Source organism: Schistocerca americana, chromosome 2 (assembly GCF_021461395.2).
Source record: "Schistocerca americana isolate TAMUIC-IGC-003095 chromosome 2, iqSchAmer2.1, whole genome shotgun sequence".
NCBI classification, from domain to species: domain Eukaryota; kingdom Metazoa; phylum Arthropoda; class Insecta; order Orthoptera; family Acrididae; genus Schistocerca; species Schistocerca americana.
The window spans coordinates 509,173,293-509,193,566 of record NC_060120.1 but is presented as its reverse complement, the minus strand read 5'-3'; the positions used below and the strand labels follow the sequence as shown (position 1 = coordinate 509,193,566).

General features: G+C 40.2%; 1 long non-coding RNA gene across 1 annotated transcript in view; it reads right to left on the bottom strand.

The window, feature by feature from the left end:
- Positions 1 to 20,274, bottom strand: part of LOC124594947 — a 527,967-nt gene that overhangs the window by 394,932 nt on the left and 112,761 nt on the right. The gene's annotated exons all lie outside the window — the stretch shown is intronic.

Sequence of the window (20,274 nt, the reverse complement as noted above, 5' to 3'; positions counted from 1 at the left end):
TCTGGTATTGGAGTCACCTGAGCGTGATAAAAAAACCAGCTAGTGAGCAACCCAAAGATACTGGGGCTATTTATTTAAATGTTATATTAAAAGCAATAGCTACCAGTAATGCTAAAATGACAGCTGAATTAAAGTCTGAAATAACTGAGGTCAAAAGCAGTAATCCTGAATTAAAGTATGAGATTGTGGCCAGTCAAACTAATTTTAATAAACGATTGGAGGTAATGGACAATACCTTCAAGGCTGGTTGTAATAAGTTGAAAGAGGATCTGGACAGTTTGAATTATAAAATTGATTACAATCAGGAGGATATTAAGAAAAAGGTTGCTCAACAATTTTCTGAAATGTATAAAACAGTAAAATCCGAAGTTGCTGCGGTTTGCAAAGACTTTCAAATGGAAGATGTGAAGCTGGAGCACAAGTTAACAGAAAATATCGAGGCTGAATCTGAACTGTGCTCAGATAGGTTTAACGATGTTAATATAAAAGTAAACATATGTCAAGCAGTATTAGATGCAATCAAAACTGATACTACTCATATTTTGCAAAGAGTAGATAATGTTGAAATGAGAGTAGAAAATATTAGTACTAACATTGCTAACATTGAGAGTAAAGTAGCTTCAGTAACTTCTGGTAATTGTAGTATGCAACAAGTTGTAGCTGCAAACGCCGCTTTTATCGGGTGTCGGCAGTTCTTGCGGTTCGATCCAGATAAAAATATCCACCCGCTAGATTTCTGGAACGATTTTGAAGATGTGATTCCACCAACTTGGTCTGAACGAGAGAAAATCTCATTTATTAGAAGCCATTTAGCGGGTGACGCCATGCGTTGGTCAGCTGATGTTATGTTGAAGTGTAAAACATTAGCGGAATTTAAAATAGCTTTCATTAATGAGTATTGGTCTAGCAATAAGCAAAATGAACTGTTGAGAGAATTTTGGACTGGAAAACACTTCAATCCAGGCAAGGAATCTATTAAAGAGTTTGCTAGGTCATGGATTTCACGTTTGTCACATTTGGCGGAAAAGCTGAAACCTGAAATGATAATACTAGGTTTTGAAGCCAAACTGCCATGGTATTGGCAAACTAGAATTATATCTGCCCCTAGAGACAATCTTGATCGTTTCATTGAGTATTTGGAACGTGTAGAGCATGCTGCTGCCAATGAGGAGCAAGCAAGTAATAACAGAAATGGTAATAACGCTAGTAGTAATTTTAAGAACGATCAGAATGGCAATGTAAACATCAGAACAGTAGGTGTTCGCCATCCTAAGAGAGGTAGGAATTGGAGAAATAATTATCAGAACCAACAATGGCATTCAAATGATAGTAATTTTGTACCGAGCAAAATTATGCAGGTAAACAACAGTGCGGAAAGCAATGCTGTGCCAGTTAATTATAATGGAAATAAAGGAAACAGCAGTAGGCCGAGACAGGAAAACTAGTTCCCGTCTATGAGGACACTGGCGCTCACCAGGCGGTTACTTTTCCTAAGCCAGTAATTACAGTAATTAGTATGACAGATCAGAATACTCAAACTGAGGATTCGGATGATGGGTCGGTAGCATCCAGTGATACTACAGAAATATTAAACCACTCTCAGGATTTGATAGGTACCGTGTTAGAGACGCTTTCTAAGTGGGAAGAGAAAGAGAAGGCGCAGCAGTGTAACGGTAGGGAAGAGCAACAAAATACTGAATCTTAACTTCTGTGGACATCACGTGTGGATATTGGAATTTGCCACTGGCGGAAAGTTCAAGGAAGTACACAGCTTTCTTGTACGAAGGAGTTTGTTACCAATACCGTGTGGTACCTTTCGGACTTAATATCTCTGTTTGTGCCTTCGTACGTGTGATGTGCCATGTTTTAGGACAAGCCTTAATTAATAAAATCACAGTCTACGTAGATGATCTGTTAATAGCAACTCCTACCTAGGAAGAACACATAGCTTTATTAGAGGAAGTGTTAGAGGCTATTGAGAGAGGTGACATGAAACTAAAGATTGAAAAGACAGAGTGCGTTAAAGAGGAAATAGGTTTCTTGGGATATATGATAAGTGGAAAAGGTATTCTGCCTGACCCAGGCAAGCTAACAGTCACTGAAAAATTTGAGGCCCCCAGAAACAAGAAGCAGTTGAGATCGATGTTCGGTCTTTTCGGCTTCTATCGGCGTTTTGTTAGTGATCAGGCTTTTAATGCGCCCTGTCTTCACCTCCGGCTGAAAAAGAATACCCCTTGGGTTTGGAGAGCAGAATGCTAACAGGCGTTCGAGGTGCTTCTGTAGGGAGGAGGTTGTTCTGTAACCTCCACACAGCGTGGCAGCTGTGCGGTCCCAGCTGTGTGAGATCTTCTTTCCATTTCAGGTCTCACTCACTCTTCATCTTTTCTATCCACCTAAGATTTTGACCTCTTCTTCCCAATACGAAAATTTTCCGTCATGGCTATCAAGCCATGAGTTCTGTAACCATTCTATTCCCCGATTAGTGAAGAAAATACCTAATGTGACAAACCTAACAGTGACATAAACAACAGGGAAGTATGATGTAATCTAGATACAAAGGTATTTGAGTAACAAGTATGTATAGAACCCTGGTAATATTATAAGTACAAAGTTGTTGTTTTATTGGAAATTGTCCACCAACAGTAATTTAAAAAGATATACAAATTCGTGTACAAGCAGGAACTGAAGTGGCAATGAAATCTATTGAATGCTGTAGAGCTAACTAATTAATAGTAAAAGAGATTGCTTAGTGTTATGAAAAATATACAGATAAGTTGTAAGAATGAATTCAACTTGTGTAGCAAGGAATGGCAGTGTAATAGAATTGTACAGTGTTTGTGGTTGAGACGTGAAGGACACGTCCCTGAAGTATTTATGAGGTTGGAGCTGGCCATTATTTTCGTTTTGGGTGTGCGGTGACACACCTACATGTATTGAGGTTATGAGTTGGAGGTGTGAATGCGACCAAAGGTACCCTTGTTAGATGAGACAGAGCAGTTCATGGTGTCCTATAGGTTTAAGGAATTTAGCATTACGCTCGTCCATAATTACTTAATGAACTTTAGTGGTAGGTCGAGAGAGACTACCTGTGGTTTCAGCGTCCGATCTAGTGGAAATGGATTGCCACGTGAGCAAACTGATCAGCTGCAATACACTATAGATATGAAATAAATGTGCTATCCTATGCTTTAAATTTTAATGAAGTGAGTATTACTTAAGTTCATACACTAGCAAAGTAAGTAAGTACATAATTGCAGATGTGGAAATGGCACAGCAGCAGAAGACCAATAAGTGGATTTAGTAGTCAACTAAACGTAGTGTGTTTTGAACACTCAGAACATCACTATTACCACAAGTTACTCACATGTACAAAGAAGCTGAGAAGACAACTACTAATCAAATATACTCATACTATGTCTAAGAATAAGGTAATCGAAGATGAGTCCGCTCAGTAAATAAAATACAGATTTGGCAGGAATGTACCGAGCATTGGTTCAGTGTTCCGGCCCAGAAATAATAAATTGAGATTAAATAGGATTTATGATAGTATGCCTTGAGCATAAATTTCTCTAGTACGTGACTAACGGCGTTTTGAGCCATTTGTTTACCGATTTTATGACAGTTAAGTAACCGCGAGAGTAAAATTGAAAAAGTTCTGTTAACTTTGTTCCAGTAACATACTGAAAGATAAAATGTGTATATCCCCATTTCATTGTGACCCACCCTTAGATATTAAGTGAACAGAGTCTGAGGCACTCTTTTTGTTTGTTCTACAGGACAAACCAGATAATGGCAGCCTGGAAGCTGCGTGAAAGCGTGGAGTGACTTGCACATAACTCACAGTGACCCCTCCCCTCACCCCATGTAATTTAGAGTGAACGTGAAGGACGCACACCATAGCAACTGCCCCTCCTCTACCCTTGTGAATGGAAGTGTAGAACGCCAGCCAAGGCGGCTACAACCACATGTGTAAAAATGAAATTGTCATGATTTGTGAAATTTTCTGTCAGGTTTAGAAAAGACTGCTAAGATAAAATTATCTGTTTATGTATCATGAATAACTGTGTTATTTTCTTTGAATTTGTGTATGTAAAAATATTTACAGACAATTTAATGGATTTAAGATTTTCATAATTTTACATATTTGTATGTGTTTGTCTGTCTAAGGCAATATGTATGCCAAAGTGTTTCATTGATTTTGAATCAATTTTGAGTGGTAATGTTGCTTAAGAGGCAGTGAACATGCCAGCAATTTAAATAATTGAAGTAGGTAATAAGTTTTCTTTTAATATTTCTATATGTTTACATTTCAATTTTAATTTTTCATAGGGAGTTAAGCTGTACTCTTGCTTCCCTATTTGTAATTAATTTTTTCATTTACATTCAAAAAAATTAAGTAGAGGGTGATGTAGGGAAGCAGCCTACTCATGCCTTATAAAATTCATATCAGTCTTTTTATTGGGTGCCAGCCAGTCCGCTGTAACTAGCTCTGACGTCATAAATGTTGCACAGTACTTTAAAAATCAAGTAAATAACCTGAAACGTTTCTAGCATGTCAGGAGTAATACTAAATCAATATGTGTTGAACATCAGTTGAATAACTTTAACCATTTTCGAAATTTCGACGTTTTTCTGTAAAAATCATTGGCGTAACACAAAAGAGCTAGAAACTTAAAAATTTATATTTAGATTCCTTTTGCTTAATAATTTAGTAGAAACAGTATTCTGGATCTCACGAATTAAAATTTTAGTTGAAATTCATGATTTTCTGGTTTTTGTCTTAGAAATTAAGGAAGCAAGATAGATTAACTAGGCGAATAAATAAAGCTAGGATGTTTAAATGTAAGTAGAAGGGAGATCCGCTATAATCATAAAAATGTGAGAAGTTTCAACAGAATAACTATAAAACTATAGCGATCGTGTATCACCAAAAGGCAAGTTCAGAGCTCGTCTACTGCGTGTAGTGTAAAGGTACGTTGTCCAAGACGTGACGCACACTAGCGACTGCGACGGGTCGCTACGTGACGTCAGAAGTTGCCTGCTGGCGCATGCGCAGTTCGAGTTTGGGATGCGACGCGCGACTGTTGGCGGCAACTGCCGCAGCACTGCACCAGTGAGCAGTGATGCGACGGAAGTCGCACGACACAAAGATGTACGGCTGCCAGAAAGATATCGAGCCAGTCAAGGAAAACTGAAATAAGCCACTCACAGGATGTGATGCTCTGTGAGCTGGTCTCGCAACATCCTTGCCTTTACAATTTGAAGAACCCTAAATATAGAGACACTATGTTCAGAGAGAGAATTTGGGAAGAAATTGGTGCACAGTTGAAACTGGCAGGTGAGTGAAATATATAATATTTTCCCATTAATGCAAATTTTTCAGGCCTGTTATGAAAATCAGTATAATCCATGCAGATGTAGAATTAGAATGATGAAAATGAACTTGAAGGTCAATTTTCGCATTACTCTTTTTTGTGATGATAAAAATTGACAACGGCAAGTACATTATAAAATGAACAATCTAAAGTACAACGAGAAAGTTACATTTTACAATACCTTCACTTTGAAAGTAAACGGTAAATTGGTGTCTTGATGATACCTTCTAGTTGTGAAAAACCACCACCAGATTGTTGTACAGCTTTCTGTAATCAAAAGATGTTTGTTTTTGAGGAAGGCGTTTCTCAACAGATTGTGCAAACAGTATGCTGCAGTAAGTAATTTGTGACATTCACTTCAAATCATTGGTAGAAGATGGTGCTCAAAAAACTTGTGCCAAAACTGCACTACTGTTTTACAAGGCTCTTCGGGTCTGACACAGTTCACAATTGGAATTCGTCTTTTGTAAATCCTGGAGTCATCTTTTGAGTGCAGCTTGGCAAGATTAAATGTTCATGTCATCCATAACGATGTATGCTGTCAGAATATAAGAATACGGAAGTTCATTTGGATGGGAATAAAGATTCAGTCGGCTATGAAAGTTGCCTTAGCTTGTTCCAAAAGTTTCTGCATGGGAGAAACTGACAATTATAATTTGGGGAAATTTTGTGAACAAGCACGGACATTATTTCTTCCACATTTCTGCCAGTGTATACTGTAGACGTTCAGAATCAAAATTCTAGAAATGTTTAAGGTGTAACCCTATCTTGTTGTCAAGAACTTGAAACAATGCAATAACGCTAGCGTGCGCTTATTGTTAATAAACTTATCTTTCATTGGAATTTTAGGTGAAACGTGCAAAAACAGATGGAGGAATATTCGGGACTCGTATCAGAGAAATAAACGAGAAAGAAAGCTTGGAACAGGTTCAGATGCCACCAGCAAAACCAAGAAAATGGGTTTTGCTTGATCACTTGGCTTTAAGGAACCTACATTTCGTGGCATTTTAAATGAAATTGTCAAGAGCATATGGAGAAATATTTAACTAATACCGGAGAAATATGACATAAAATGGTTTCATTAGGTCCAAATGTGTCAGCGAAACAAAACAAATGCATTCTCTATCGTGTGATGACCACACGATTCTCGTTGCGCGTCGACAGAACTGGCGGCTAGTGGCGACGCTCCCGGAGATATATGAGCCCAAATCTCGGAAACGGAGATCGATATCATTCTGATCTCAACTTTAAAAATAATTTCGATATGTTAGCTTCTTTTCATCGACAACTATGTATGACCTAACGTGAACCATACGTAAAGTAGCCAGCGACCACATTTTTCACTGTACACAATTCAAATTTTATGCAGTAGGTTACTTGTAAATTAAGTATCGGAATAACTGTGACGAATATCGGAAAAATAGACACCTCATTATCAAGCTGTGATGTGAAACTGTAAGATACGCAAACATCAATTTTTTGTGCCCTTTACTTTCCTCACAATTAATAGAGAAGTAATATACAGCGAAAAAAACACGCAAAACCGGAAGAGATACTTTCCAATTTTTTAAAGTAAAAGGAGAATCTGTATCGAAAAACTAACTCTGGGAGCCGATGTAACTTTGTTCATTAACATACAGTATTTTTTACAGCAAGTAAATCGGTATTCTTATTTTTCTTATGTATTTGAATCCGCCGCCGCCGACCGGAGCTTGGGAAACAGGGACGACTCCAGTCGTGTTGCGGCCGTGTCGCCGTCTGCCAGGGTGGGTAAAGAGGAGGGGGCAGCGTCGCAGTCGCAGCCAACTGTCGCGTCTTGCACAACGTAACTTAATTAAATTTCCCTTAGCCGTCCGCACCGCGGCTTTATATGTAAGAACGCTGCGCGAGAAAAGGAAGGCCCCAGTTCTCTCCAGACGCTGATTAGCGCACCACCTGTGCTGGGAGTCGCGTCGCATTGGTATCGTTGATATAAACAGCCTCGTATGCAGTAATAAGTTACTCGGGATACGCGTAAACATGAAATCGTTTTCGAGTGAACTGTTAATTTTGGGATGACGTTAACGATCTATCTTTAGTTTGCATATGTCGTATTTTCACGTGCCGCCGCAAGACAGACATTCTCCCATTATTAGCGTGGCGTTTGATGAACAATGTCATCAAATTATGGCGAGCGTTCACTTAAACATTTAATTTAAAAAGTTATAGTTGCATCAGCACATTAGACTCTCAACGGCTCTGGTAGTTGGATTGTGTGGATACTTTTTGGTCTGTGACTTTCAGAATATAATGAACATTTTAGAGAGAATGGTTTTTGATTATGAATCCCACACAATCTCCTAATTCCTCAGAGCTATAAGCTGTAGCTATAAATGTATTTCTCAGATGAAGTGAGCACTAGGAATTCTAATTATAGGCTTCACGTTTTGCTAATCACTTTCTGGTTCCCAATATTGTAGTTAGAGAGCCAGTGTTGAGAACGGCAAACAACAGCATTAAATAAATAATAGGAACATTAAAATTATTCCACCCGCCGCCCCACAGCAGGCATTTTTTAGTAGAGGAGATGATGTAAATCAGCTAGTAACGAGTAAAAATTTGTCAAAATCTGCTCAGAATCTAGATTTATGTCTTAACGTTGTGGGGAAGTAACGAATAGCGACATCTTTCCACTTGCTACATGTAGTTATTCGATACAGTCGTAAACAAAAGTACAGAACAGTCAGCAGTTCTGTGAGGCTTTCATTATAAGTGTCTGCTTGGCGTAATCACAAAGACATATCGAATACATAATCCACCGACGTTGCATAGTGGTTTAGATGGAGGAGGAGTATCCTAGACAACCATGGCTCTAATGTCCCTCCAGCTATCAAAGTTAATGCGACTGTTTCCTTTGTAAAGGACACTAATATTTCAACTCAACTCTAGTTCTACTTGAGCATGAGCGTTATCTCTAATGACTCTGTTGTTGACAGGACATTACATACTGTTTTTCCTTCTACTTCTAGTACATGGGAATTTCAGAAGGTGTCTTTAAAATACATAGGCCGGCCGCGGCGGGCGAGCGATTCTAGGCGCTCAGTCCGGAACCGCGCGACTGCTACGGCCACAGGTTCGAATCCTGCGTCGGGCATGGATGTGTGTGATGTCCTTCGGTTAGTTAGGTTTAAGTAGTTCTATCTTCTAGGGGACTGACGACCACAGATGTTAAGTCCCATAGTGCTCAGAGCCATTTGAACAATTTTTTTTTTTTTAAATACATAGCTTGGTAGGTGACAACACAGGAAATTGTCCTCAGAAACTGATCAATACGTCCATTACATTGCTACACATAGAGATCGAATGAAACGACTTTTTACTAGATTGTTTTCCACGATTAGGTAAGACCTCTTAGACAGATAACCAGTGCTTGGATGTAAGACGATCACTAGTCTCTTATCTGCTTACTTCTATGTTACGTCAAAAAGACACAGGGGAATGGTTCAAGAAAACGACGGTACCTAACCATTTCGGGGGAATACATATTAATGGCCAAAATATTATGACCACTAACTCCTGCGACTTTGAATGGCACCTGTCGGCTTGATGGCGATAAGGGAAGTACACAAACAGAGAAGACACGAATGGGGAATCTTTCTACTGTCAACAAGGGTCTCGAATGGGAATATCCCACATTACTTTGGTCCACCGCCTCGGAACAAACATCTCGGAAATGGCGAAGCTGGTCGTTTGTTCGCGTGATACTGTCGTGAACAGCTATGGAAAATGGTTCAGTGACGGTGAAACCACGGGTAGGCAAGAAGAAATTGGACGTCCACACCTCATTAAAGAACGCTCCCTACAGAAGACAGAGTACAATGCTGTGATGGCACGTTTCGGAGCTTATCGGTCGGCGCTCATTGTTAAACGTGTGGTTTACCACAGACTGTCCTTTCTCCTGTTAAGGGTATTTCATAGGCTTGTTTCGACACCTATACTATTTACTGTATCTTCGTTTTCTACTTTACTTCTATACCACTACATTTCAAATACTTCCATCGCCTTCTTTTCAGTCCCAACGGTACCTATTGCACTTCCATACAATGCTTATTCTTTCCGAACTTTTCAATATCGGATACCAGTAGAACTCTTTTACTTCAGGCGTGCTGTTTAATCTTACATAATGCAAAGTAAAATTCTTTATCTTCCACTGTCTCATCGATCTCAGTTTTAGTGTCATGCCGAAAGTAATCTCCTTTCTGTTAATCATCGTCATCGCTGGCCGCTGTGGCCGAGCGGTTCAAGGCGCTTCAGTCCGGAACCACGCTGCTGCAACGATTGCGGGTTCGAATTCTGCATCGGTCATGGATGTGTGTGATGTCATTAGGTTAGTTAGGTTTAAGTAGTTCTAGGTGCAGGGGAATGATGACCTCAGATGTTCAGTCCCAAAGTGCATAGAGCCATTTGAACCATCCTTGTCATCGCTGTCAGTGCTCTGTTCATCCTTAAGCTGTATTTTAAGTATGTTGTCTATTAGTTTTGGTAGGTCTTTTAAGTCTCCCTTGAAACCTGCAAATACGCTATGTCGCATCCGAAACAGAGCAATGGTTTCCTTACAACGTGCACATTTTTCCTCAACAGCTATTGTTTTCCACTTCCTCCTCTGCTTCTTCGTCCTAAAAATTGAAGAAAGGTGGTGATATGTTACAATTATTCTCTCCACACTTCTTAATAAGAGCTTCTGTTTCTTGTACTTACACTTTTAAATTCCAACTTGGGAGTGGAAAAATAAGCGCACACACCTGATTCCTGTGCTTCCCCTTCTTTGTCTTCTGTATCTAGACCTGACGTGACGGGGGAGAGGGTCAGTCACGAAACAAATGAAGCTAAATATTTAGCTTTATAGACGTTTCGCAGATTTTGAGATGCTACTCTAGTATCAAAGAAGCCACAGTGAAAACAAGCCATATCAAAACTTCCGAAGATGTTAACGCCATTAAGTTTAAATTGGCTGTATATCTTAAAAATATCTGTCGAATTTTGTACATAGTTCTAGTGTTTACTGATTGCTATACTCACAATATCCTTCAGACACAATGTCGCTCGCGGTTTGGTACAGTACACCATTCTTGTGAATCTGGAAAGTCCTCATTATCGTCGTATTACAGATCATTGCAAATGAAAGTTTCCGGTGTATTGATTCTCCAGGAAAGACTTCCGGTGTGCTGTCAGTGATTTTTATTGGAATTCTCAAACGTTATAGGGCTACTGTCCCCTAAGCTTAACTGAAAACATGAATCGCCTTCTCGGTAATACTTTAACAATTTTATTGGAGAAAGTCGGAGTCTTAGACTAAACTATCAAATTAGAAAGGTACGACAGAAAAACAGATATAAGGATTTTCGAAGTTGTGGCTGCATCGGCAGCAATCGTAAGCGAGCTTAAGACAGAACACCTGAATTGCCACAGCGATGTGTAGTTGGAAAGGGAGACCAGTCACTTGTAGTGGCGTCAGTCGGGTAGTGAGCCTCATGGTGGCAGTTCAACCTGGAGTGAAAGTACTGTGCAAGTTTGCTTCAACGATCCGTTTATTTCTCAAAGTACAATCGTAACGCTATTCACTGGAAACAATTGCAGAATTATGTAATGCAAAATCTGACTTCTCCTTAACGCCTCTCTCCAGTAGCAGATAAACTGGGTAAGTCGTTTTAATTTCAAACGTATTGTAGGCGTAGAAGAAATTCGGAAGAAAAATGTGACCGAAGAATACTGAATTTACTATGACGTTGGAGTCACCTTTCACGGACGACAAAGCTCTAGTTTAGTGGCGTAAACGAGTAGTTCTATGTTACACAATCGTATTACATAAATTGCCTCAAAGACAATGGTTATAAAAAAAAATGACCTGTAAGTTCCGTCACAAGAGACAGCTAGTCTTGATTAGTTTTAAAAAAGAATAGAATTACCGATGGAGGTAATGAAGTGTGTCGTTAGTATTGAAATATGATTGGGATAGAAGATCTTAGTCTTTCATTCTACCTGGAGAATTGATTGCGAATACTTCAGCGATAAACTCCAATCCAGCTGGCTTGAGATAGAACAAGGATGTGATTCTCTTGTGTTCAGGAAGGATGATATTAACCTTGTTTGTAAAGCAGGTTTCACTACTACTTCCTCTTTGATTGCTGCCTCACCTTTCACGGATGACAAACCTCTCAGGTCGACGCAATGCGGCCACAAAATGTCAAGACATCGAGCTGTGAATTCTCAAGCCTGGCTTTCTTAGTCACATAAGAAAGAAATGCATGGCAGGCGAATTATTCGAAAAAAAATCTACACAAATATACGCTACTGACAACCTGATGAAATGTTACTAACTTCGTAATACCGTTTAGCTACAGCTGTACCTACTCTGTAGTTGTAACAATCGATTTGAAGATAGGCAGCTGGCCCCAAATCTATCACATGGAAATATAGAAACGCGATCTGGAGACTGAATTTAGACACTTTCCCCTAATTGAAATCTGCCTGCCTAGGTGGGTGATAACGTGCTTGCCTCCCATGCACTGGGCCCGTGTTCTATTCCCGGTCGGGTGGGGGATTTTCTCCGCTCAGGGACTGGGTGTTGTGTTGTCATCATCATTTCATCCTCGTCATCGGCCGCAAGTTGCCCAATGTGGCGCCCACTGAATTTAGATTTGTACTTGGCGACTGAACCTGAATGGGACCTCCCGGCCATCAATGCCATACAATCATCTCATTTTTTCGTAATTAACGATCGAGATAACTACATGAAGACGAATACGCCTCGTTGTGGTGTTCCCGTTTGTTTTCATCTTTCTGTTTGGAACTGTTTATCTTATCAAATTTTCACTGTACCTTATGATATCCTTTTCATGTTGTCTTATGTTCCATGGGGCTTAAATTTTCACGTTTTCGTGTATCTTGCCCGATTTAAGTGTTGCTTTCATATTTATACAGTTATTGTCTTGTACTGTACCGTCACCGTAATTTCCAAATTCATGATATTAGTTACTTGAATGAGGACACCACTGTATGAATTGCTTTGTGAATCATGTGGAAGTGATACTGAAGGGAAGTTTATGAATCTCTGATACTCCATGTGATACAGCTGTAAACTGTCAGTTTCAATATACGAGTATGTAGGACTTGGCAACATTATTTCTATCACCAAAATCTGTCATGTTTGAGAAGGAAAGCCGTCCATAAAATGTTTATTCCGCCAGACTGATTTAAATGTTTTAACCCTATACAGTATTTAGCTAATCAATTTCTCAAGAAAATTATAGTATTTTGTCACTATATCTATTTTAATAGTCGTTCCACTTGTAATTCCCTTAATGGATGAAGTGTTAATTCCTACCAAACTTCTTACGTTGTCCGCCAGGCTCCCCACTATATTCTGCCACTTTGAAACCTTAAAAACGGCGATACTCAACAGCAGTCATGCCTGCAGCAGCGCGCACGTCGCGTTGGCGCCGCACTGAAATTGCTGCTGAGTTGTGACGAATCCAGCAATTTCGCTCTGTCTCGTGTTAATCCCGTCAACTGTAGCTACCCTCTAAATACAGAAACAATTGTTTTTGTTTTACAAATACTACTCTTGGTTTTTGCTTCCAGTTTAATTCTGTTTTACTCCTCCTCAAAGTAACAAGTTAACTTTTTGAAGTTGTACGCCAAGTCAACTACTATTAGCTAATGTCAAAACGCCTACTCCAAGTTCTGGTTCATATACTCCTATTTCAAGGTAAGTCAGCCTTTTCTGTTTCGAGCGACGTGAATTATTCCCGCTACGGGAATTATTACTAGTTTAGTGAAAGAGTTATTTCTGGGTCAGAGGAAGTAAATTTTACTAAACAGTCCAATTCAAATATTTTTGTATTCTGACATGTAACAAACTGTTTGCAAATTATGATTTATAATTTGTTTAACTTAATGCTTGCGTCCTCTTGGGTAAAATATTCCGGAGGTAAAATAGTCCCCCATTCGGATCTCCGGGCGGGGACTACTCAAGAAGACGTCGTTATCAGGAGAAAGAAAACTGGCGTTCTACGGATCGGAGCGTGGAATGTCAGATCCCTTAATCGGTCAGGTAGGTTAGAAAATTTAAAAAGGGAAATGGATAGGTTAAAGCTAGATATAGTGGGAATTAGTGAAGTTCGGTGGCAAGAGGAACAAGACTTTTGGTCAGGTGAATACAGGGTTATAAATACAAAATCAAATATGGGTAATGCAGGAGTAGGTTCAATAATGAATTAAAAAAATAGGAGTGCGGGTAAGCTACTACAAACAGCATAGTGAACGCATTATTGTGGCCAAGATAGATACGAATCCCATGCCTACCACAGTAGTACAAGTTTATATGCCAACTAGCTCTGCAGATGATGAAGAAATTGATGAAATGTATGATGAGATAAAAAGAATTATTCAAGTAGTGAAGGGAGACGAAAATTTAATAGTCATGGGTGACTGGAATTCGAGAGTAGGAAAAGGGAGTGAGGGAAACATAGTGGGTGAATATGGATTGGGGGAGAGAAATGAAAGAGGAAGCCATCTGGTAGAATTTTGCACAGAGCATAACTTAATCATAACAAACACTTGGTTCAAGAATCATGAAAGAAGGTTGTAGACATGGGAGAATCCTGGAGATACTAGAAGGTATTAGATAGAGTATATAATGGTAAGGCAGAGATTTAGGAACCAGGTCTTAAGTTGTAAGACATTTCCAGGGGCAGATGTGGACTCTGACGACAATATATTGGTTATGAACTGTAGATTAAAACTGAAGAAACTGCAAAAAGGTGAGAATTTAAGGAGATGGGACCTGGATAAAGTGACTAAACCAGAGGTTGTACAGAGTTACAGGGAGAGCGTAAGGGAACAATTGACAGGAATGGAAGAAAGAAATACAGTATAAGAAGAATGGGTAGCTCTGAGTGATGAAAAGGTGAAGGCAGTAGAGGATCAAGTAGGTAAAAAGACGAGGGATAGTAGAAATCCTTGGGTAACTGAAGAAATATTGAATTTAATTGATGAAAGGAGAAAATATAAAAACACAGTAAATGAAGCAGGCAAAAAGGAATACAAACGTCTCAAAAATGAGATCGACAGGAAGTGCAAAATGGCTAAGCAGGGATGGCTAGAGGACAAATGTAAGGATGTAGAGGCTTATCTCACTAGGGGCAAGATAGATACTGCCTACAGGAAAATTAAAGAGGCCTTTGGAGAAAGAGAGCCACTTGCATGAATATCAAGAGCTCATATGGAAACCCAGTTCTTAGCAAAGAAGGGAAAGCAGAAAGGTGGAAGGAGTATATAGAGGGTCTATACAAGGGCGATTTACTTGAGGACAATATTATGGAAATGGAAGAAGATGTAGATGAAGATGAAATGGGAGATATGATATTGCGTGAAGAGTTTGACAGAGAACTGAAAGACCTGAGTCGAAACAAGGCCCCGGGGGTAGATAACATTCCACTGGAACTACTGACGGCCTTGGGAGAGCCAGTCCTGACAAAACTCTATCATCTGGTGAGCAAGATGTATGAGACAGGTGAAATACCCTCAGACTTCAAGAAGAATTTAATAATTACAATCCCAAAGAAAGCAGGTGTTGACAGATGTGAAAATTACCGAACTATCAGTTTAATACGTCACAGCTGCAAAATACTAACGCTAATTCTTTACAGACGGATTGAAAAACTGGTAGAAATCGACTTCGGGGAAGATCAGTTTGGATTCCGTAGAAATGTTGGAACACGTGAGGCAATACTGACCCTACGACTTACCTTAGAAAATAGATTAGGGAAAGGCAAACCCACGTTTCTAGCATTTGTAGACTTAGAGAAAGCTTTTGACAATGTTGACTGGAATACTCTCTTTTAAATTCTGAAGGTGGCAAGGGTAAAATACAACGAGCGAGAGGCTATTTACAATTTGTACAGAAACCATATGGCAGTTATAAGAGTCGAGGGGCATGAAAGGGAAGCAGCGGTTGGGAAGGGAGTTGTAGCCCGTCCCCGATGTTATTCAATCTCTATATTGTGCAAGCAGTAAAGGAAACAAATGAAAAATTCGGAGTAGGTATTAAAATCCATGGAGAAGAAACAAAAACTTTGAGACTTGAAACTTCCTGGCAGATTAAATCTGTGTGCCCGACCGAGATTCGAACTCGGGACCTTTGCCTTACGCGGGCAAGTGCTCTACCATCTGAGCTACCGAAGCACGACTCACGCTCGGTTCTCACAGCTTTACTTCTGCCAGTACCTCGTCTCCTACCTTCCAAACTTCGCAGGAGAGCTTCTGTAAAGTTTGGAAGGTAGGAGACGAGGTACTGGCAGAAGTAAAGCTGTGAGTACCGGGCGTGAGTCGTGCTTCGGTAGCTCAGATGGTAGAGCACTTGCCCGCGCAAGGCAAAGGTCCCGAGTTCGAGTCTCGGTCGGGCACACAATTTTTATCTGCCAGGAAGTTTCATATCTACATCTGCATCTATACTCCGCGAGCCACCTTACGGTGTGTGGCGGAGGGTACTTATTGTACCACTATCTGATCCCCCCTTCCCTGTTCCATTCACGAATTGTGCGTGGGAAGAACGACTGCTTGTAAGTCTCCGTATTTGCTCTAATTTCTCGGATATTTTCGTTGTGATCATTACGCGAGATATATGTGGGCGGTAGTAATATGTTGCCCATCTCTTCCCGGAATGTGATCTCTCGTAATTTCGATAATAAACCTCTCCGTATTGCGTAACGCCTTTCTTGAAGTGTCCGCCACTGGAGCTTGTTCAGCATCTCCGTAACGCTCTCGCGCTGACTAAATGTCCCCATGACGAATCGCGCTGCTTTTCGCTGGATCATGTCTATCTCTTCTATTAATCCAACCTGGTAAGTGTCCCATACTGATGAGCAATACTCAAGAATCGGACGAACAAGCGTTTTGTAAGCTACTTCTTTCGTCGATGAGTCACATTTTCTTAGAATTCTTCCTATGAATCTGAACCTGGCGCCTGCTTTTCCCACTATTTGTTTTATGTGATCATTCCACTTCAGATCGCTCCGGATAATAACTCCTAAGTATTTTACGGTCGTTACCGCTTCCAATGATTTACCACCTATGACATAATCGTACTGGAATGGATTTCTGCCCCTATGTATGCGCATTATATTACATTTATCTACGTTTAGGGAAAGCTGCCAGCTGTCGCACCATGCATTAATCCTCTGCAGGTCCTCCTGGAGTACGTACGAGTCTTCTGATGTTGCTACTTTCTTGTAGACAACCGTGTCATCTGCAAATAGCCTCACGGAGCTACCGATGTTGTCAACTAAGTCATTTATGTATATTGTAAACAATAAAGGTCCTATCACGCTTCCCTGCGGTACTCCCGAAATCACCTCTACATCTGCAGATTTTGAACCGTTAAGAATGACATGTTGTGTTCTTTCTTCTAGGAAATCCTGAATCCAATCACAAACCTGGTCCGATATTCCGTAAGCTCGTATTTTTTTCACTAAACGTAAGTGCGGAACCGTATCAAATGCCTTCCTGAAGTCCAGGAATACGGCATCAATCTGCTCGCCAGTGTCTACGGCACTGTGAATTTCTTGGGCAAATAGGGCGAGCTAAGTTTCACATGATCTCTGTTTGCGGAATCCATGTTGGTTATGATGAAGGAGATTTGTATTATCTAAGAACGTCATAATACGAGAACACAAAACATGTTCCATTATTCTACAACAGATTGACGTAAGCGAAATAGGCCTATAATTATTTGCATCTGATTTATGACCCTTCTTGAAAATGGGAACGACCTGCGCTTTCTTCCAGTCGCTAGGTACTTTACGTTCTTCCAGCGATCTACGATAAATTGCTGATAGAAAGGGGGCAAGCTTTTCCGCTACTAAGTGATAGCAGTTGTTTTTCAATTCCGATATCGTTTATTTCAATATTTTCCATTTTGGCGTCCGTGCGACGGCTGAAGTCAGGGACCGTGTTATGATTTTCCGCAGTGAAACAGTTTCGGAACACTGAATTCAGTATTTCTGCCTTTCTTCGGTCGTCCTCTGTTTCGGTGCCATCGTGGTCAACGAGTGACTGAATAGGGGATTTAGATCCGCTTACCGATTTTACATATGACCAAAACTTTTTAGGGTTCTTGTTTAGATTGTTTGCCAATGTTTTATGTTCGAATTCGTTGAATGCTTCTCTCATTGCTCTCTTTACGCTCTTTTTCGCTTCGTTCAGCTTTTCCTTATCAGCTATGATTCGACTACTCTTAAACCTATGATGAAGCTTTCTTTGTTCCCGTAGTACCTTTCGTACATGATTGTTATACCACGGTGGATCTTTCCCCTCGCTTTGGACCTTAGTCGGTACGAACTTATCTAAGGCGTACTGGACGATGTTTCTGAATTTTTTCCATTTTTGTTCCACATCCTCTTCCTCAGAAATGAACGTTTGATGGTGGTCACTCAGACATTCTGCGATTTGTGCCCTATCACTCTTGTTAAGCAAATATATTTTCCTTCCTTTCTTGGCATTTCTTATTACACTTGTAGTCATTGATGCAACCACTGACTTATGATCACTGATACCCTCTTCTACATTCACGGAGTCGAAAAGTTCCGGTCTATTTGTTGCTATGAGGTCTAAAACGTTAGCTTCACGAGTTGGTTCTCTAACTATCTGCTCGAAGTAATTCTCGGACAAGGCAGTCAGGATAATGTCACAAGAGTCTCTGTCCCTGGCTCCAGTTCTGATTGTGTGACTATCCCCATATCAGCGCACACTCCGCTGCTGAGTGAAAATCTCATTCTAAAAACTTTGAGGTTCGCCGATGACATTGTAATTCTGTCAGAGACAGCAAAGGACTTGGAAGAGCAGTTGTACGGAATGGACAGTGTCTTGAAAGGAGGATATAAGATGAAAATCAACAAAATCAAAACGAGGATAATGGAATGTGGTCAAATGAAGTCGGGTGATGCTGAGGGAATTAGATTAGGAAATGAGGCACTTAATGTAGTAAAAAAGTTTTGCTATTTGGGAAGCAAAATAACTGATGATGGTCGAAGTAGAGAGGATATAAAATGTAGACTGGCAATGACAAGGAAAGCGTTTCTGAAGAAGAGTAATTTGTTAACGTCGAGTATAGATTTAAGCGTCAGGAAGTGGTTTTTGAAAGTACTTTTATGGAGTGTAGCCACGTATGGAAGTGAAACATGGACGACAAATAGTTTGGACAAGAAGAGAATAGAAGCTTTCAAAATGTGGTGCTACAGAAGAATGCTGAAGATTAGATGGGTAGATCACATAACTAATGAGGAGGTATTGAATAGGATTGAGGAGAAGAGGAGTTTGTGGCACAACTTGACAAGAAGAAGGGACCGGTTGGTAGGACATGTTCTGAGGGATCAAGGGATCACAAATTTAGCATTGGAGGGCAGCGTGGACGGTAAAAATCGTAGAGGGTGACCAAGAGATGAATACACTAAACAGATTCAGAAGGATGTAGGTTGCAGCAAGTACTGGGAGGTGAAGAAGCTTGCACAGGATGGAGTAACATGGAGAGCTGCATCAAACCAGTCTCAGGACTGAAGACCACAACAACAACAATGCCTGCAACAGTAGAATATGACTAGCAGTGATCATAACCTACTGTTAGATAAAGAAATCTTAGGTGTTTTACTGTATTTTATGGTGTCTACAGATGATCAAAGATCTACGTGCGTAGTAGAAAACTAAATAGTACTAAATAGTTAGTAGTAGAAATTATCCCATGAATCCGTATGTACCGATATATTTACGGACAGAAACACAAACTGAATGTTAACAGTTGTTTCCAATTTGGGCAAGATCTACCATTAGTACTACACCCAAGAGGTCATTTTTAGTTAGGTATAAGAAAAATGTAACGTGTATCCACAGGACATGTGTCCTGTCATTGAAGAAGTGTCATCATGATCTCTCCATTGGCAAAAGATTCCGGAATAGTCTCCCATTCGGATCTCCGGGAAGGGACTGCCTAGGGGGAGCTTACCATGAGAAAAAGATTAAATAATCTACGAAAGGATAACGTTCTACGAGTCGGGGCGTGGAATGTCAGAAGCTTGAACGTGGTAGGGAAACTAGAAAATCTGAAAAGGGAAATACAAAGGCTCATTCTAGATATAGTAGGGGTCAGTGAAGTGAAGTGGAAGGAAGACAAGGATTTCTGGTCAGATGAGTATCGGGTAATATCAACAGCAGCAGAAAACGGTATAACAGGTGTAGGATTCGTTATGAATAGGAAGGTAGGGCAGAGGGTGTGTTACTGTGAACAGTTAAGTGACCGGGTTGTTCTAACCAGAATCGACAGCAGACCAACACCGACAAGTGCGAGAATTATCGCACAATCAGCTTAACAGCTCATGCATCGAAGCTGCTTACAAGAATAATATACAGAAGAGTGGAAAAGAAAATTGAGAATGCGCTAGGGGACGATCAGTTTGGCTTTAGGAAAAGTAAAGGGACGAGAGAGGCAATTCTGACATTACGGCTAATAATGGAAGCAAGGCTAAAGAAAAATCAAGACACTTTCATAGGATTTGTCAACCTGGAAAAAGCGTTCGACAATATAAAATGGTGCAAGCTGTTCGAGATTCTGAAAAAAGTAGGGGTAAGCTATAGAGAGAGACGGGTCATATACAATATGTACCACAACGAAGAGGGAATAATAAGAGTGGACGATCAAGAACGAAGTGCTCGTATTAAGAAGAGTGTAAGACAAAGCTGTAGCCTTTCGCCCCTACTCTTCAATCTGTACATCGAGGAAGCAATGATGGAAATAAAAGAAAGGTTCAGGAGTGGAATTAAAATACAAGGTGAAAGGATATCAATGATACGATTCGCTGACGACATTGCT